At 47.1% G+C, this 14,816-nt stretch overlaps 1 long non-coding RNA gene across 2 annotated transcripts; it reads right to left on the bottom strand.

Annotated features, from left to right (window-relative positions):
- Nucleotides 1-13: 13 nt before the first annotated feature.
- On the bottom strand, nt 14-8,755 carry LOC143000659 (uncharacterized). 2 transcript variants are annotated; one of them, XR_012963642.1, is made up of 3 exons: nt 8,413-8,755; nt 3,955-4,074; nt 14-1,024 (listed from the first exon to the last, which is right to left on the bottom strand). It is a non-coding gene; the product is annotated as an uncharacterized LOC143000659 (long non-coding RNA). The 2 variants fall into 2 exon arrangements; XR_012963641.1 differs by having other exon boundaries at nt 14-1,803.
- Between the last annotated feature and the right edge of the window lie 6,061 nt (nt 8,756-14,816).

The raw sequence follows: 14,816 nt of genomic DNA on the forward strand, positions 1-14,816 counted from the left end.
CCCTCTCCCTTGCTCTTCCTCTCCCTCTCTCCCTCCTCTCACCTGCAGCTGCGTGATGCAGGTAATCCTGTTATCTCAGTGGGCGCTGATGCACTGTCATCTACCGTAATCTCACTTTAAATGGCCTCATAAATACACAGCCCGAGGCTCTAAAGTGACATGTTTATGACCCGCGTTGGTCCCCAGAGCCGAACCGTGATCTAGATCACATATGAACACGTACCATAAATGCCCGCTGGCGTTTAGAATGAACTTTTTGTGAAGAATGTAAGCAGCAGAGCGCAGAAGAGGAGAGCAGACATGAGTTATTAATGTGAGGAAATGAGATAAATAAGGACTAAAGGCTGTCATCACTGTGATAACCATTAAATGTTGCGGTGATGTCATCTCCTCTCAAAGAAAAGCTAGGACTTGCATCTTCCTCTGGTCAGGAAATGGTTGCACTCTGGATGCGGACACATGAGGTTTGATCCTGCGTCCAGGTCAAAGTGTGTCCTCTCTGTCGGTATCGGAGCTCAGAATACCGGCGTCCTCCCTTTGACCTGCAGGTGTGAACGCGTACGAGGCACTGTAAAGCATCAGAGCTCTGTCATCTGTGAGGCTGCAGTGGTTTTGTTTGCGGGCCTGAACCACAGAAGCGTTACGACTCGTCTGAGCTGCTGCGTCACTGCTCGGCCTCTTCAGCGTGACGGGGAAGGAAATGACTGAAAACAGTGAGTAAGCACATCAAACCTGTCCGTAAAGAGATTATATAGGCATTAGAATGTGGATTTTACAGTCTTATGTGTCACTAAAGTAAGATTCAGTTTAAAAGCTACACTCTTATTGAGCCACATTTGATTTGTGAATCATTTCCCTACAAAAAAAAAGGATTTCTGAAAATATATCTCTTTGTGATTCTATGACATTTCCACAGTTGCTTCCCGTACCACCTGTGGTTTGCGTGTCACAGTTTGGTCCTCCTCTCCATCCTCCATCCAGCAAATCAATGGATTTAAATGGAGCCTGTATGGCAAAGGCAACCCTATAGAGACACACAGACACATTACAGGCTCCACGTTTGCAGAGGCTTTAACGTTGGATCGATAATTGACCGGGTAGAGCGTCAGGAGCTGTGTGTTACTGTAAGCGGTTCTGTTTCAGGTGTGTGTTGAGCATCAGTGCCAGTATAGAAACCTCTGCATATTTAACCTGATTGTAAGAAGCAAAGACTTAAACTGATAACTGATGGAGGAAAATAGCTCAATCAATCATTACATGGGGTTCCTATGTGAAATATATATAGATACACACACACACACACACGGCCACCTGGAGTTGTTATTGTCATGGAGATCATTGGGGGGCCAAAAGGACCTGACATTAAGCACTTTTATTTTTATCCCACTGCAGTGGAGAGCCAAGTGGACCGTGACGCCTCCAAAGGAAGCTGGGAGAGGAAAACCCCACAGAAAAGAGAGCAAGGCAACTTTAAGCAGCGAGAAGGTCCCGGGTTTGAATCCCACACCAGATGGTTAAAGCTTCGGCCCGTAGCGCCCCTCGACCTCTAGGCGGCTTTAGGGATGAAGAGAGTGGCCTTTCATCTATGGAGTCTATTTAACAAATATCAAGGAAGAGATTTCTGGCCTATCTGACATTTCTGCAGAGTACACTTCAAATGTCTCAATATCACCAGCAGTCGGCTCATAGCAGCGGTAGTATTGCAGTAATGTGTAGGATTCAGTTCCACTCGTTAGATGAGCATAACGTTCTTTTTTCTTCTGCTGTTTACGAAGGCGCAATATTTACCAGGTGAGAAGGAATCTGTGAGAGAGAGGAGAGAGGAGAGAGAGGGGGGGGGGGGAGGTAGAGAGAGAGAGAGAGAGAGAGAGAGAGAGAGAGAGAGAGAAAGGGGGAGAGAGAGAGAGAGAGAGAAATGCAGCATGTCAGCTCGTCTGCCATTGATCAGACGATGCTGGACGGTTCAGGCTTCAGGCCAGCGGCTGCATCTCATCCCAGAGGTCTGCTGGGTTGGGTTGAGACCACACCACCTCCTCCTCCTCCTCCTCCTCCTCCTCCTCCTCCTGCTGCTGCTGTGGAGCTCACTGACGTAACCAAACATTCCACAACGTGACAGGTGAGGAGGTGAGAACACGGGCGACATCACAAAGCTCCATGTGTTTACGCTTATCAATGGTCAATCAATCATTTTGCATTAATGGCGACATCATTTAAGGTGATTTCACAGCTGACACACACACAGCAGCCGCAAACTATCAACCCAAACGATTTCTTATGATTGATCAATAAATCTATAAGCTCTTTAGACTGTATGTCGTATAAGAGATGACATCAGAGTTGAAACACAGATAAACACTGTTTTTACCTGAGTCTATTTTTACCACATTATAAATACATCAGTCTATTTTTATCACCACCAACAAAGAAACATCGCTGTGTTATGCAGAGGATCGAATCGATTATTGATCCAGCGCATAACAACAACAACAAACATCGACAACGACACAGCAAATCATCAATGAGAGGAGGATGAGAGTTGAGTGTGTTTATGTGTGTGTGTGACCTTTTCTACATCACGCAGCTCCCTGACTTAATCCAGCCGTCCCTGCCTTCACTAAACAGAACACACACGTTAACTGTTAACACCACTGTGTGAGTAACGTCGTCTCTATGTGATGTCATGTTTGTTTACTTGACGCTACAGGATGAACGGTTAGAGATGAATGGATGGATTTTTGAATGAATCTAAACTTCACAGATAGAATTGAAATGGGATTTGATCAAATAATTCCATGCCAGGTGCAGTGGATTGATCCAGGGCAGAGGCAGAGCTGGGAGGAGACAGGAGGCAGGAGGAAGGAGACAGGAGGGAGGACACCACATGTTGTTGCTCTTACTGCTTTCTAATTTTAACTTCCTTTGGAGCTAATTTCGGTAAATTAACTTGTTAAAATCAATGACAGGACTGTGGTGCTCAGAGTGTGTGTGTGTGTTTGTGTGAGAGAGAGTATGTGTGTGTGTGTCTTATTGCCTCAGTGAATCACAAGAGTATAGGCATTGTGCTCTTTAGCCAGGAGTCGTTTACTATTTTTAGACCTATAGCTGTTTTCCCTTTTGGCTGTTGACTTCTCCTTCCTGTTGCATTGTGGGAGTTGAGGAGGTCACGGATGCCGTTATTGAAACCCGAGACTCATTCGGGCTCTGATGTTATTTTAACTGCGCAAAATCAACCGCGCCACATCGCAGCACGGCTTCGTTCAATGGCGAAAAGGTGAAAGTGTCGGGAAAGAATGATGTCCTCCTGCTCTGCCCTGCTACCACACACACACACACACACACACTCATATATATATATAAAGCCTTCAACACACACCTCACACTACTCACATAAACACACACACACATTCTTCACGCTGGCCCCAGGCATCAGCAGAGTGGAAATATAGAAACTTCCATTCGGTTAAGTGGATAAAGAGACGAGTTAACGTGGGAGCCTGAAACTACGGCGTCCCCAGAGGCCCATTAGAAGCTCCTCGCCGCTGCCATCCACCCTCAGCCCATCATTAGCAGATATATGGCTGCCGGCCCGTAATGAGTCTAGCAGCGGGCAAACGTCAATCTGTCATCACTCCCGGGAGACGAGAGGAGTGAGGGAGATCGAAGGCGCCGCGGGCTGCAGGGGGGGAGATTGGGTTTGATGATGGGATGTATTTATACTGTGGGCGCGACGCCATCGGGCGAGACGGCGACTCTGCTGTCACGCCGACTTACCGGGACTCAGAGTCATTTAGATACACGGATGAAGATGGGGAATAATGGAAGTGCCGTGACTCCATTTGTTCTGATTAGTAAACACCCACAGCACAGAGAGGCCTTAGGTGTGTGTATGTGTGTGTGTGTGTGTGTGTGTGTGTGTGTGTGTGTGTGTGTGTGTGTTGAAGGTTTAACACTTACACACTTCACATCTGTTTGTCTGCAGTCAGATTCATCAGATTCACTCTTCGGAGCCTCAGTCAAACATCTGGGTCAGGCGCCGTGATGAAACATGGGTTCACTTCCTCTTCCAGCTCGTTCCTATAGAAACCAATTCTCACAAGTCAGTAACTTTCACTTTCAAATCCTAAATGAGCTTCATAGCTAAATTTAATAATCAATCTGCTAATTTTTGTCCATTTTTAGTTGATCACACAAAATTACTCACAAAGTTTCTTAAAGTGCAAAAATCATGTGTGTGTGTGGTTAGATTGCGCTTCCCTCCAGATGGTGTGTGTGTGTGTGTGTGTGTCCATGCTGCTGCAAATGGTTGGAGCCACCGGTCATCCATCATAACACTGAGTCCAGATGGTGACACTCACACACACACTACACTACACAATATTTAAAAATAAAATAGCTTCCTCTTGCCCTCTCTCTCTCTCTCTCTCACTCTCTCTCACACACTTCCTCTTTTCCTTGGAGAGATTGGTCAAGTAGTAAGAGTAAGCCAAGAGAGGTCGGATTTCACCTCCTACTGATGACTTAGAGAAAGCAGAGAAAGGATGTGTGTGTGTGTGTGTGTGTGTGTGTGTGTGTGTGTGTGTGTGTGTGTGTGTGTGTGGGTGTGTGTGTGGGTGTGTGGGTGTGTGTGAATGCCAGTGTCAGAACTGTGTGTAGGGACGTGATGGACGGAGGTGGGAAAGTGGAGATGATGAAGAAGAAGACACGAAGAACCAAAGAAAAGCTGAGAGGGATGAATGAACGATACAAAGGGACAAGAGAGGAATGAAGGAGGGGGGGGGAGAGAGAGAGAGAGAGAGAGAGAGAGAGAGAGAGAGAGAGAGAGAGAGAGAGAGAGATGGAGAGAGAGAGAGATTAAACAATCAATCGATTCTTACTGTGTGAGCTCTGACAAAGACAACCAATTCTAAAATCAATTCACTCTCTGGGGCAGAAAGTTGCTTCTCTCTCTCTTTCTCTCTCTTCCCCCTCTCTCTCTCTCTCTCTTCCCCCCCTCTCTCTCTCTCTCTCTCTTTTTTAGTCTATCATTGCACTTCACGTTCACGCCCTAGCTCAAATCTCTACCCGGCTCTCCTTTCACCCCCCGCCTCCTTCCTCTGTCAGCTCCGCCGACAGGACGCCCCTCGCTTGTTGAGCACAGGAAGTGACAGTGTCAGTAACCGGAGGTCAAAGGTCACACTCAATTAAGGCGACAGCACTGACAAAGGTTAACCAAAAGTGATGTGCAGGCATGGATGAAGCTGTATTCACTTGCAAAAGGTGATTCCACCATGTCTGTGTAGTCACTAATTAGAGTGTGAGTGTGTCTGTGTGTGTGTGTGTGTCTGTCTGTGTGTGTGTGTGTGTCTAAAAGCGGAAGAGACACAAAGACTACTTTCTATCCGCTTATTTTGAATGTGATGCAATGTGTCACGTCTATGTCTCATAAGGCAACGCAAATCCCTCTCTCACTGCCCTCGTGTGTGTGTGTGTGTGTGTGTGTGTGTGTGTGTGTGTGTGTGTCCAAGCACTGTAAGCATGCAGTGTGAAATTGTACATTTCCACCAGCTGTAGTGTACCAAGCTGGTGTTGATGCCAGGGGACTGGTGGTGGAATGCCCTTCAACCAGTGACAGACACACACACACACACACACACACACACACACACACACACACACACAACCACACAATAAAACACACAAGACACATGGGCTGGCGTCACTCCCAGTCTCCCTAAAAAGAGAAAGGAAGGAAGGAAGGAGAGGAGGATGGAGAGAGAGAAAGGTTGTTCACGTCGTTCCAGCAACACGGAAACACAAAGGGATTTCTGTTTCTGCCAGGAGTGAAGACGGACGAACGATCGCAGTGCCAGGAGGACAAAGATGGAGAGAGGGGAAGAGAGAGAGGGAGAGAGAGGGGGGGGGAGAGAGAGAGAGATAGACGGGGGTGAGAAAAGGTGAGAAAGAGAGTCATCAAGAAAGTAGTAAATGGAAAATGACACTGTACAAGAAAGGATGGGGGGAAGGAAGGAGGGAAGGAGGGAGGGAAGGAAGGAAGGAAGAAAGGAAAGAAGGAAGGAAGGAAGGAAGGAAGGAATGAAGGAAGATAGAACAATGAGGAAAGTGAATTAGTGAGGAACACTTGGCAAAGCTTCATCCTCACAGGCTTGATTAACTTTCTTATGCTCAGCCAATTTCAGTCAAACACACACACACACACACACACACATTTTTTAGATCTATTAAAATATTGCACAGCAAAGCCACACAGATGATGTATGCCGTCGCTCTTCTGTGGATTTGCTGCTTTTGTGTAGAAGAACTTATGTGAATACAGGATAATAGCATCCTTCCTCCCTATGGACACACACACACACACTCTCACACACACACACACACACACACACACAGTGGAGCAGCTAACAATGCAGAGAAGTTATGGATGGGATCAATACGCCGGCCGTCATCGCTACATTCCTTCCTTATTGAGGCGATCAGTCAGGGAGGTGAGGAGGCGTTAGAGAGTCCTGAGGTCAAAGGTTAAGATTTAATGAGGCAGCTGAGCTCAAATACATACAACAAACAACATCTACTAACATAAGCCTGGTTTTTATAAGGGGGATTGTTGAAAATTTGAAAGATATTACATAAAAAGAAAAAAAAAAAAAAATAGAACAACGGCTTTAGAATCTGTGTGTGTGTGTGCGTGTGTGTGTGTGTGTGTGTGTGTGTCTCTTGAGAAGATTGGGGGGGACATATTGATCAAGAGTCCAATTGATTAAGAAGACTAATTTGTGTGTCTACTGTACATGTGTGTGCGTGTGTGTGTCTGTGTGTGTGTTTGTGTGTCTTTGTAATCCTATTGGATCCGTTTGAACTTCATATTTCAAATTGGTTTTCAGATTTGATTCCATTGTTGGTCCATTGTGGGAACATATGAAGGAAATCCATCTGAGTTCCAAAGCGTTAAACCAAACCATCACACAAATCACTCACACACACACTCCCTTTCACACTGCAGAGCCGTATTACTCCTGACGTTAGCAACCATCGTCATGGCAATATCAATGATAAGTAAATGAAGATGTAAATGTTTTCAGAGCTGAATCCTTTCATAGTTAGTGAAACCTTAAAGACGCCCTAACTTGGTCCAGGCTCCCCATGTTGAGCCTCATATGTTTGACTCTCTGCTCACACACTCCCTGTGTGAATGTACTAAGTTGTGTCTCTCAGCATTTGAGCAGCATCTGCTGTGTGGGCAGCAGCTCTGCCAAGTAAACAAGGCCCTTATTAACTATTAAACACACCAGAGCAGGGATCACAAAACACACACACACACACACACACACAGAAGCACACACACAGACATATTAACGCAATAAATAACACAAACTCAGACATACAAATGCCTGCACCATCACACATGCACGCAGGCAAGGACATGTGTTTACAAATGTGCGCTCGCTCATGGACATCGGCAGAGAGACAAACTTGTGCGTTTCCTGTGTGTGTGTGTGTGTGTGTGTGTGTGTGTGTGTGTGTGCATGTGTGTGTCTGTGTGTGAGTCCCAGTGCAGTGTCAGTGGCCTCTTTTCCTCCAGTCACAGTGAAATAGGATCTCCCTCTATCCTCTGTAAGGACGTTGTCCACTTAACCGGCGGCCTGTCCACGTCCCTCTTGGCGTCTTTAATGGACGGACAGATGAGCCTGCAGAAGTCTGAGCCAAACTGATTCAGCTCCACTACTGATACGAGAGCTCTGAACACCAGAGCTTCAGTGTTTACTGTCAGATCACCTGGTTTAAGTCACTAAACATCTTCTTCATCATCATCATCATCACGTTAATATCAATGGCTTAAAGCTCCGCCTCCTGTTTCTGTTCGTTTCTCAGACTCTCATTTCATTCATCAGTGTGAAGGAATGCAGGTGAGGAAGACACGGTGGTCTAAACAAAGCAAAGTCTTCAGTTTACACGGTGTAGCCACTAGGGAGCGCTGTTACACAGTGAGATCGCGACAAAGGCTGCAGTCAGCGCGCCTATGACGTCACAGCCAAGCAGGAACGTGCATGAAATCCTTCCTAACTCTAATCTAGAAAGTCCTCCGGTTTTTTTACAAAATGAAAAAAGCACATACAAAAGTCTAGATATGAGATAATAGTAACAAATATTAAGTGTGTGTGGTTTGTACAGGTCACGTCTACTACTTATGTCAAATTGTTTTATATAGTATGAACAATCTAGAAACATCTAGAAAAGCCCCTTGACTAAAAGAGTTTCAGAGTACTCTCACAAATAATGATGAAAAAAACTTGCGAAAAAAAAGCGTTTGTAAAGCGTGACGCAGATGAACGATAAGCTCAGTTTGTTCAAAATCACCAGTGCGCACTTCCACGGCGGAAAAAAAGGTGAAAAGGCCGAGCCCGTGTTTTGACTCACCACCTCTCCTGACCGCAGCGGCCCACTCAGTGACACAGTAACCCGTTCACCCTGTAAGGAAACTCCCTGCACTCCCACAGCAAGGCGGTCCAAAGTCCACCGGAGCAGCTGTGTGTTTGTGTTTGTGACAAAGGGAGAGCCGAGGAGGGAAGAGAGGAGGAGAGTGTGTCAGTGGATCACAAAGCATCAAAGCCTTGATTCCCATACCGGCACACAAACACATACACACACCCACCCAGCCACACACACACACAGCAGTTTGCTCTAATAAAAACAATCCCGCCTCTTCGTCTCTTCTTTTCTCACAGAGCTTTCTCCCCGTTTTTTACTGACGTGCTGAAACGTCAACTAGGTGAGTAAACTCGCTACATGACAGAACAGGAGGTGACGAACAGAGAGAACACATTCACACACACACACGAGCACACATAAACACACACCAGCTAAATACACTGAGGTGATGTAATAGCTTCCTGAAGCTGCTGCTGCTGTTCCCAAGAAGAATCAAGGATCTGGGACTTCAAGTACTTCCAGCACAAAGAGCTGTTATTCACCAAGAAGCAATGAAGCAGAAGAAGAAGAAGAGCAGGTTGACCTGACATGCTGAAGTTAGTCAGAGATACGCAGATAAAACAACATCTGTGTGCAGCATCGTTAGGAGATAAACTCTGACAAGCAAATCCTAACTGCAGCGCCGTTTATCTCACTCCAAACTATTCAGCTGATTGTTTCCCAGACACTCACCGGTTACTGTTACTGGTTTGTGTTGTTGCTGTGGTTCCATACTCCTGTAATCCCCTCTGCTGCAGCAATAACGTGCACACTGGTTGAAAACAGGCCTTTCTCTTGTGTTAGGCCTGAGAAACACAGAAGCTCCTGAGAAACTGAACTTCAGGTATGTGGGCGGGTAAATACACGTGAAGAGAAGTTCAACTCCAATGATGTCACTTTGACCATGTTCCCTTTATTACACTATCAAAACACACACAAAGAAAAAGGGAATTGAATTTTTTTCCAGGGCCTTCTGTAGTAACATGGCGGCGTAGCTGTAATCCACTTCCCCCTCCTGCAGTCTAACAGTTTAAAGAGCAACACCACCTCTAACACGTCTGACCTGTGACAGGATTAGCCAGTTGCGTGTTGTTTTCACTGAGCATAATCGGTTTCTCCCTCTGCCCCCGAGTGGAAAAGCGCTTCACACAAAGGCCTGCATTCAGTGCCCGGGGCCGTCCAGAGCGCTACACACTGGAACGTTCTCCGCGCTGTGTTACCTGGAAATCAGAGAGCATTTCCACATTACTACTGGGTCACTTCACAGGGCCAGGGCCGTGCAGTTGAGTCAGGGAAATCTGACCTGGGTGGAGATTCGGTGGAGCGCTCCCTGCAACTATGTGTGTGTGTGTGTGTGAGTGAGAGAGAGAGTGGTTAGCTGCAAACCAAACCACAGGATGGTATATCATTGTTACTCCTCCCTACCTCAGCCCAAATGTGTTATTCTGCTGAATATAGAAGACTGTGGATGGAAGTCCTTGAAAGTGGTGACCTCTCTCTCCTTCTCTCTCACCCTCTCTCTCCTTCTCGCTCCCTCTCTCTCTCTCTCCCTCGTAGAGCTGCTGGCACCGAGCCGGCGTCCTACACAGCCGGCCTTGATAGAATTACAGTTACACAGTAACCCGGGAACATTGGGCATGAAGAATCAGGGACTCTCCGCGCCTCCCTGGTGAGCGGAAAAGGGCACGTTGCGGGGAAAAGATAACCCAGCACCCCCCCCTCCCTCCCTCCCTCCCTCCCTCCCTCCTTCCCTCCCCTGGCTTCCCCGGAACTCCCTCTGCCATTTTCACTTTCACGTCTCAAGGAGAAATAGTGGTAAATGGCGATGATGTGTATTCCTGTAATGGGCTGTGGCAGCAGGTGGTCGCCCCCGCCTGGCTCCAGTCAGGGGGAACGCTTAAAGGGAAAGTTTGCTGGTTTGGGAGCAGTGAAGCAGCTGAGTGAGTCAGGGTCACAAACAGGGCAGCTGCTCCGTCACTGCAAGGATAACGGTTAGGAACCACACATCATGAAATCTGGACATTAGTCAGAAAATGTAGGGGTTTAATCTGTTAGTTATCAGCTCTATAAGAGTTCAGTTACAAAGTGAATAATGAGGCCTTTGGGCTCTTGAGGTCGTCAGTTATGTGCTGACATTCAGGGTGGTGGTTTCTCCAGGCGTAGGTGTGTGTTTTTTCGCGTGTGTGAGTGTGTCTGCTTGTGTGCGTGCATGAGTATGACCACAATGCCACTGACGGTCCACATAAATGTCAGCAATGACACGGTAAGAACCGCGGGGTTTCCTCGGTTATGTCCGGGTCGCAGAAAGCGGATGTTTTCTGAAACGTAAGCGGCGTCACACAGACACTGAAACCACAGAGGACATATTTGTCTGTGTGCCGCCTCTCTGCGTACGCAATCCAACAATGTGCAAGAGTTTTGAGTCTGTGTCTTCAAAGTGTGACAAACGCAGCATTTCAACATTAAATTTGTAACATATTTCTGACTGGCATGAATAAATGAGCATCAGAGCGTCTGAGACTGTGTCAGTGGGTCAGTGTGAGGCCTTACTGTTACTGTCACTGTATGGAGATGTTTAGGGAGCCAATAGTGACACCAAGGAGGCCGATATAACCTCTAAGTGACAGGAAACAAAGGGGTTTGTGGGTATTAATGAGGAGAAACGCTCGCAAGAACACAGCTGTGGCAAGTTCTGATATTCAGAGCTAAATGTAATGCTTTTTCCTTTAAGCTTTAAGATGTCTATGCCAAATCAGCAAGAAATAAGAGATCGAAAGTGTTTGCCTTCATTCTTGCTGCCTGTAAAGACTCAACATGCAGCGCTGAAGGTCAACAACACAGCGCAGCAATGAACAAGAAGCACAACTCCAACGCACAGAATCTCCCCTGATGGTATCAACATCATCTCGCCACCAAACGGCATCAAAGCCCAGACAGCTGAATGTTAAAAGGTCACGCCAGCAGAACGGCTGAGGAGCCCCATGTGACGAGGATGAGGATATGAGGATCACCTTCACTTTGTTCCCGTGTGACTTTGAAAACTACAAAGTGGTTACATCATAACCCACAAAGCGTCAAACGAGATAACCGCCGCCAATATCTCACTTCTTCCTCTTGTTCGTTACTACATCTGACAAAAAACAGGAATAGACGAAAGGAACTTAAGGTTTGCCTGTGTTATTTTTGGGACTTTCGTAATAGCAGAAAGTGAAACGTGTCTGTCAAGATGAATGAGATCTGTGTGACGTCACTTCTCATTTAGGGATGTGTGGGTTTATCAGAAGCTTGGATTTAACTTTAAACGCCCACTTCTCTGGACTTGAATTTACACTGGAACAATCAAGGCCATTGAATGTGTATGTGTGTGTGTGTGTGTGTAGGAAGCTGGTCTTCCTCTGATTTGGGGAAGTTCACTCTGCTGATGCAGACGTGCAGCATGAGGGGATTTTGGCGTTTGTCCGTGACTAAACGGTGATGAAATGCGCTGTTTTTGCAGCTACACAAAAAGGTGCTGTGCAATTTACAATTGCGCGATTGTCAACGTGGAGCCTCCTACGTAAATGACTGCGTAGGAGCGTCAACACACACGCATTCTTACTCTAATACACAAACCCAAGCTGTGAGGAAACGCACAAGGCTCCACCAGGAAGTTCTGAGCCCGACACATTGAGAAGTGAGCAACGGCTGTGACGGACAATTCCTGAGACGTTCCTGCGCGGTAACTGGATTTAAGTAATTATAGATAAACAACACAGAGGGAAGGACACATCCAATCTTGTCTTGGAGGAAAGGAAATCAACGCTGGCCTCTCCAGTGACTGTGAGAGCTCGCCTGAGTGACTGCTGGATGATCTTCACTGACACTTTTGGGGCTCAAGCAACACCGCCGCTTATCAATGTTAAGTTGTGTGTTTCCATTATTGCAACATTAGAAACGATGTAGAAAATTCATGAGTGAGACATCTGACTGCTGATTAACACAACAGTATTAAGAATTCACTGAAATCCTCCTGAATACTGACCACCAAGGGAATCATGACCTCAGCTGTCAGAGGTGCAGCAGGTATGAAGAAGGAAGACGAAGGCTGCTTTAGGGCCTTTATGACTGGTTTAGTAAAGATGACCCAGATGGTTATGCTCATCAACAACAGAGAGAAGAAAAGGTGGAGTCTGCTCCGACAAAGGAGGCGGGAAAGCGTCCCATCAGCGGGAAATGTGATGAAGATGAGGGTATCAGGAGGACAGATGAGCAGGTGAAGGGTCACGTGATAACCGAGCCATGAACACACCGCACATCTGAGAAAAGAAAAAGAAAAGAAAACACATTCGAATTGCGACTGCGTTTCAAACGACCTTCATCCTTCGAACCGAACACGGACCGACTCATCCGACTGACTCATCCTCCTCTCTATTCATCACCCTTTCACCGGCATGATAAAGCTTTTTTCACTGGAAAGTCACGTCGCCTCAAACAAGCGATTGTTGTATCAGCTGTGGAGGATTTCCTCTGTGAAACCGGGAGAAATTCCACTTGGTATTACAGACAGAAGTGTGTCGGACGGAAAGCATGTCGGCGAAGAAATACCTCAGAATAGAACAGAATAGAATACATAAAGGAATTGGTTCTGTGTTTGACCTTTGATTTTTACCTTTTCCTCCCTCCGAGCTAGCCGCTTTGACCAAAAGAATGTGTCTGTGTGTGTGTGTGTGTGTGTGTGTGTGTGAGAAAGGAGTGTGTGGGAGATATATCAAAGAGAGAAAGGAGTCAACTTGAAAATGCATTTTGGGAGCGGAGGGTGAGCAGGTGTAGGGGGGGGGGTGTGTGTGTGTGTGTGTGTGTGTGTGTAGTCTGAACGGTATGTATGTGTGCATTTATGTGGAGAGTGATGAGACCAGACCAGCGTGATGGAAAGCCCAGCCGACTGCTAACACAAACACACTGTGGAGAGAGAGAGAGAGAGAGAGAGAGAGAGAGAGAGAGAGAGAGAGAGAGAGAGAGAGAGAGAGAGAGAGAGAGAGAGAGAGAGAGAGAGAAGGAGGCCTGAGAGGTTAAAAGGTGTGGGGGGGTGGAAAAGGAGGTAGAGAGAAAGAGAGAGTCGGGGGAGGAGGAGGAGGAAGAGGAGGGAATTCTGACGGCTGTCACTAAGAGGCTTGATGCTGACCAGTATTGACAGGGCCGGGCGAGTGTTTACACTGGAGTCCATTATCAAGAAATCTCAGCGGAGGACAGGTCCATATTCTGACCCCCCCCCCCAAACTCACACACACACACACACACACACTCCCCCACCCCTGCTCTCCTTGCAGTCCCCAGCCCAGAGACGAGACACTCAGCCTGGGGAGAGTGGCCTGCTTTTGTGAGGGGGGGGGTGGCTGGAGTCTCGATTTCTCACACACATACACACACACACACACAAAACACTGCAGCGGTGTGTGTTGCATCATTAGCATAATTGAGAGTGAGTGATAAAGGGGGCACGGGCTGGGGAGGTGTCGGTCCTCCCCACTAACATTCCTCCATCTTTGTGAATGAATGAGACGAGAGGCTTCGCTGGCTTCACTCCAAACCTCCGGAGAAAGAGACGGAGGTCAAACAGAGCACGATAGGGACTCCTGTGTGTGTGTGTGTGTGTGGTGGGGGGGTATAACTGTTGGCACTCTCACAATCACCGCTTCGGCACCGTTCCAAACAAAACACGTCACTTTTATCCGTCAGACGTCCACTGAAGGAACGCACAGGTCCGTGCCAAAGATGGCCGAGTTGTGTCTTTTGTTCGACGCAGCGCTTTTGTTTTTCCTCCGGCTCGTTGAGTGTTGAGTTGTTCCGTTCAGGCTTTTGGCTCCTGCTTAGCGGAGCAGCCGGCGAGGCGAGGTTACTCCATGTCATTGGAATCCGTGCACAATGGACTAAACACCCCCCCTCCCCTCCCCCCTTCTTCTTCTCCTCCTCCTTCTCCTTAGCAGCAGCTTGTGAAGCAGCGCAGCCTCTGGAAAAGCTCTGGTTTTATTGACCCCGTGCCCTCCCACCTCCACCACCTCACCCCAGCTTCTGTCCACAACTTGGGTCCCCACACGGGAGGACAACTCGGAATCTTACACACATTTTGTTGCGGGACAATCACTTATTCCTAATAAGTTGAGAGCATTTTGCAGATATTTGGTGTTAAACTACTGGATTCCGGGGTCTGGATCCCAGGTGCTATTTCATCAACAGCACACGCTACAAAAACAGCTGAACACATCTATGGGTTCCCTACTGAGAGCTGTGTTATGCTGTAAAGACTTTGTAACATCAGTTTTCTTTGGGGACGACTTTTCTTCATATGTACCATCTCCATCTCAGCTACTTCACAT

The sequence above is a fragment of the Genypterus blacodes genome, unplaced genomic scaffold (genome assembly GCF_046128005.1).
Source record: "Genypterus blacodes isolate CSIRO-AG114 ecotype Tasmania unplaced genomic scaffold, CSIRO-AGI_Gbla_v1 ptg000048l_1, whole genome shotgun sequence".
NCBI lineage: Eukaryota > Metazoa > Chordata > Actinopteri > Ophidiiformes > Ophidiidae > Genypterus > Genypterus blacodes.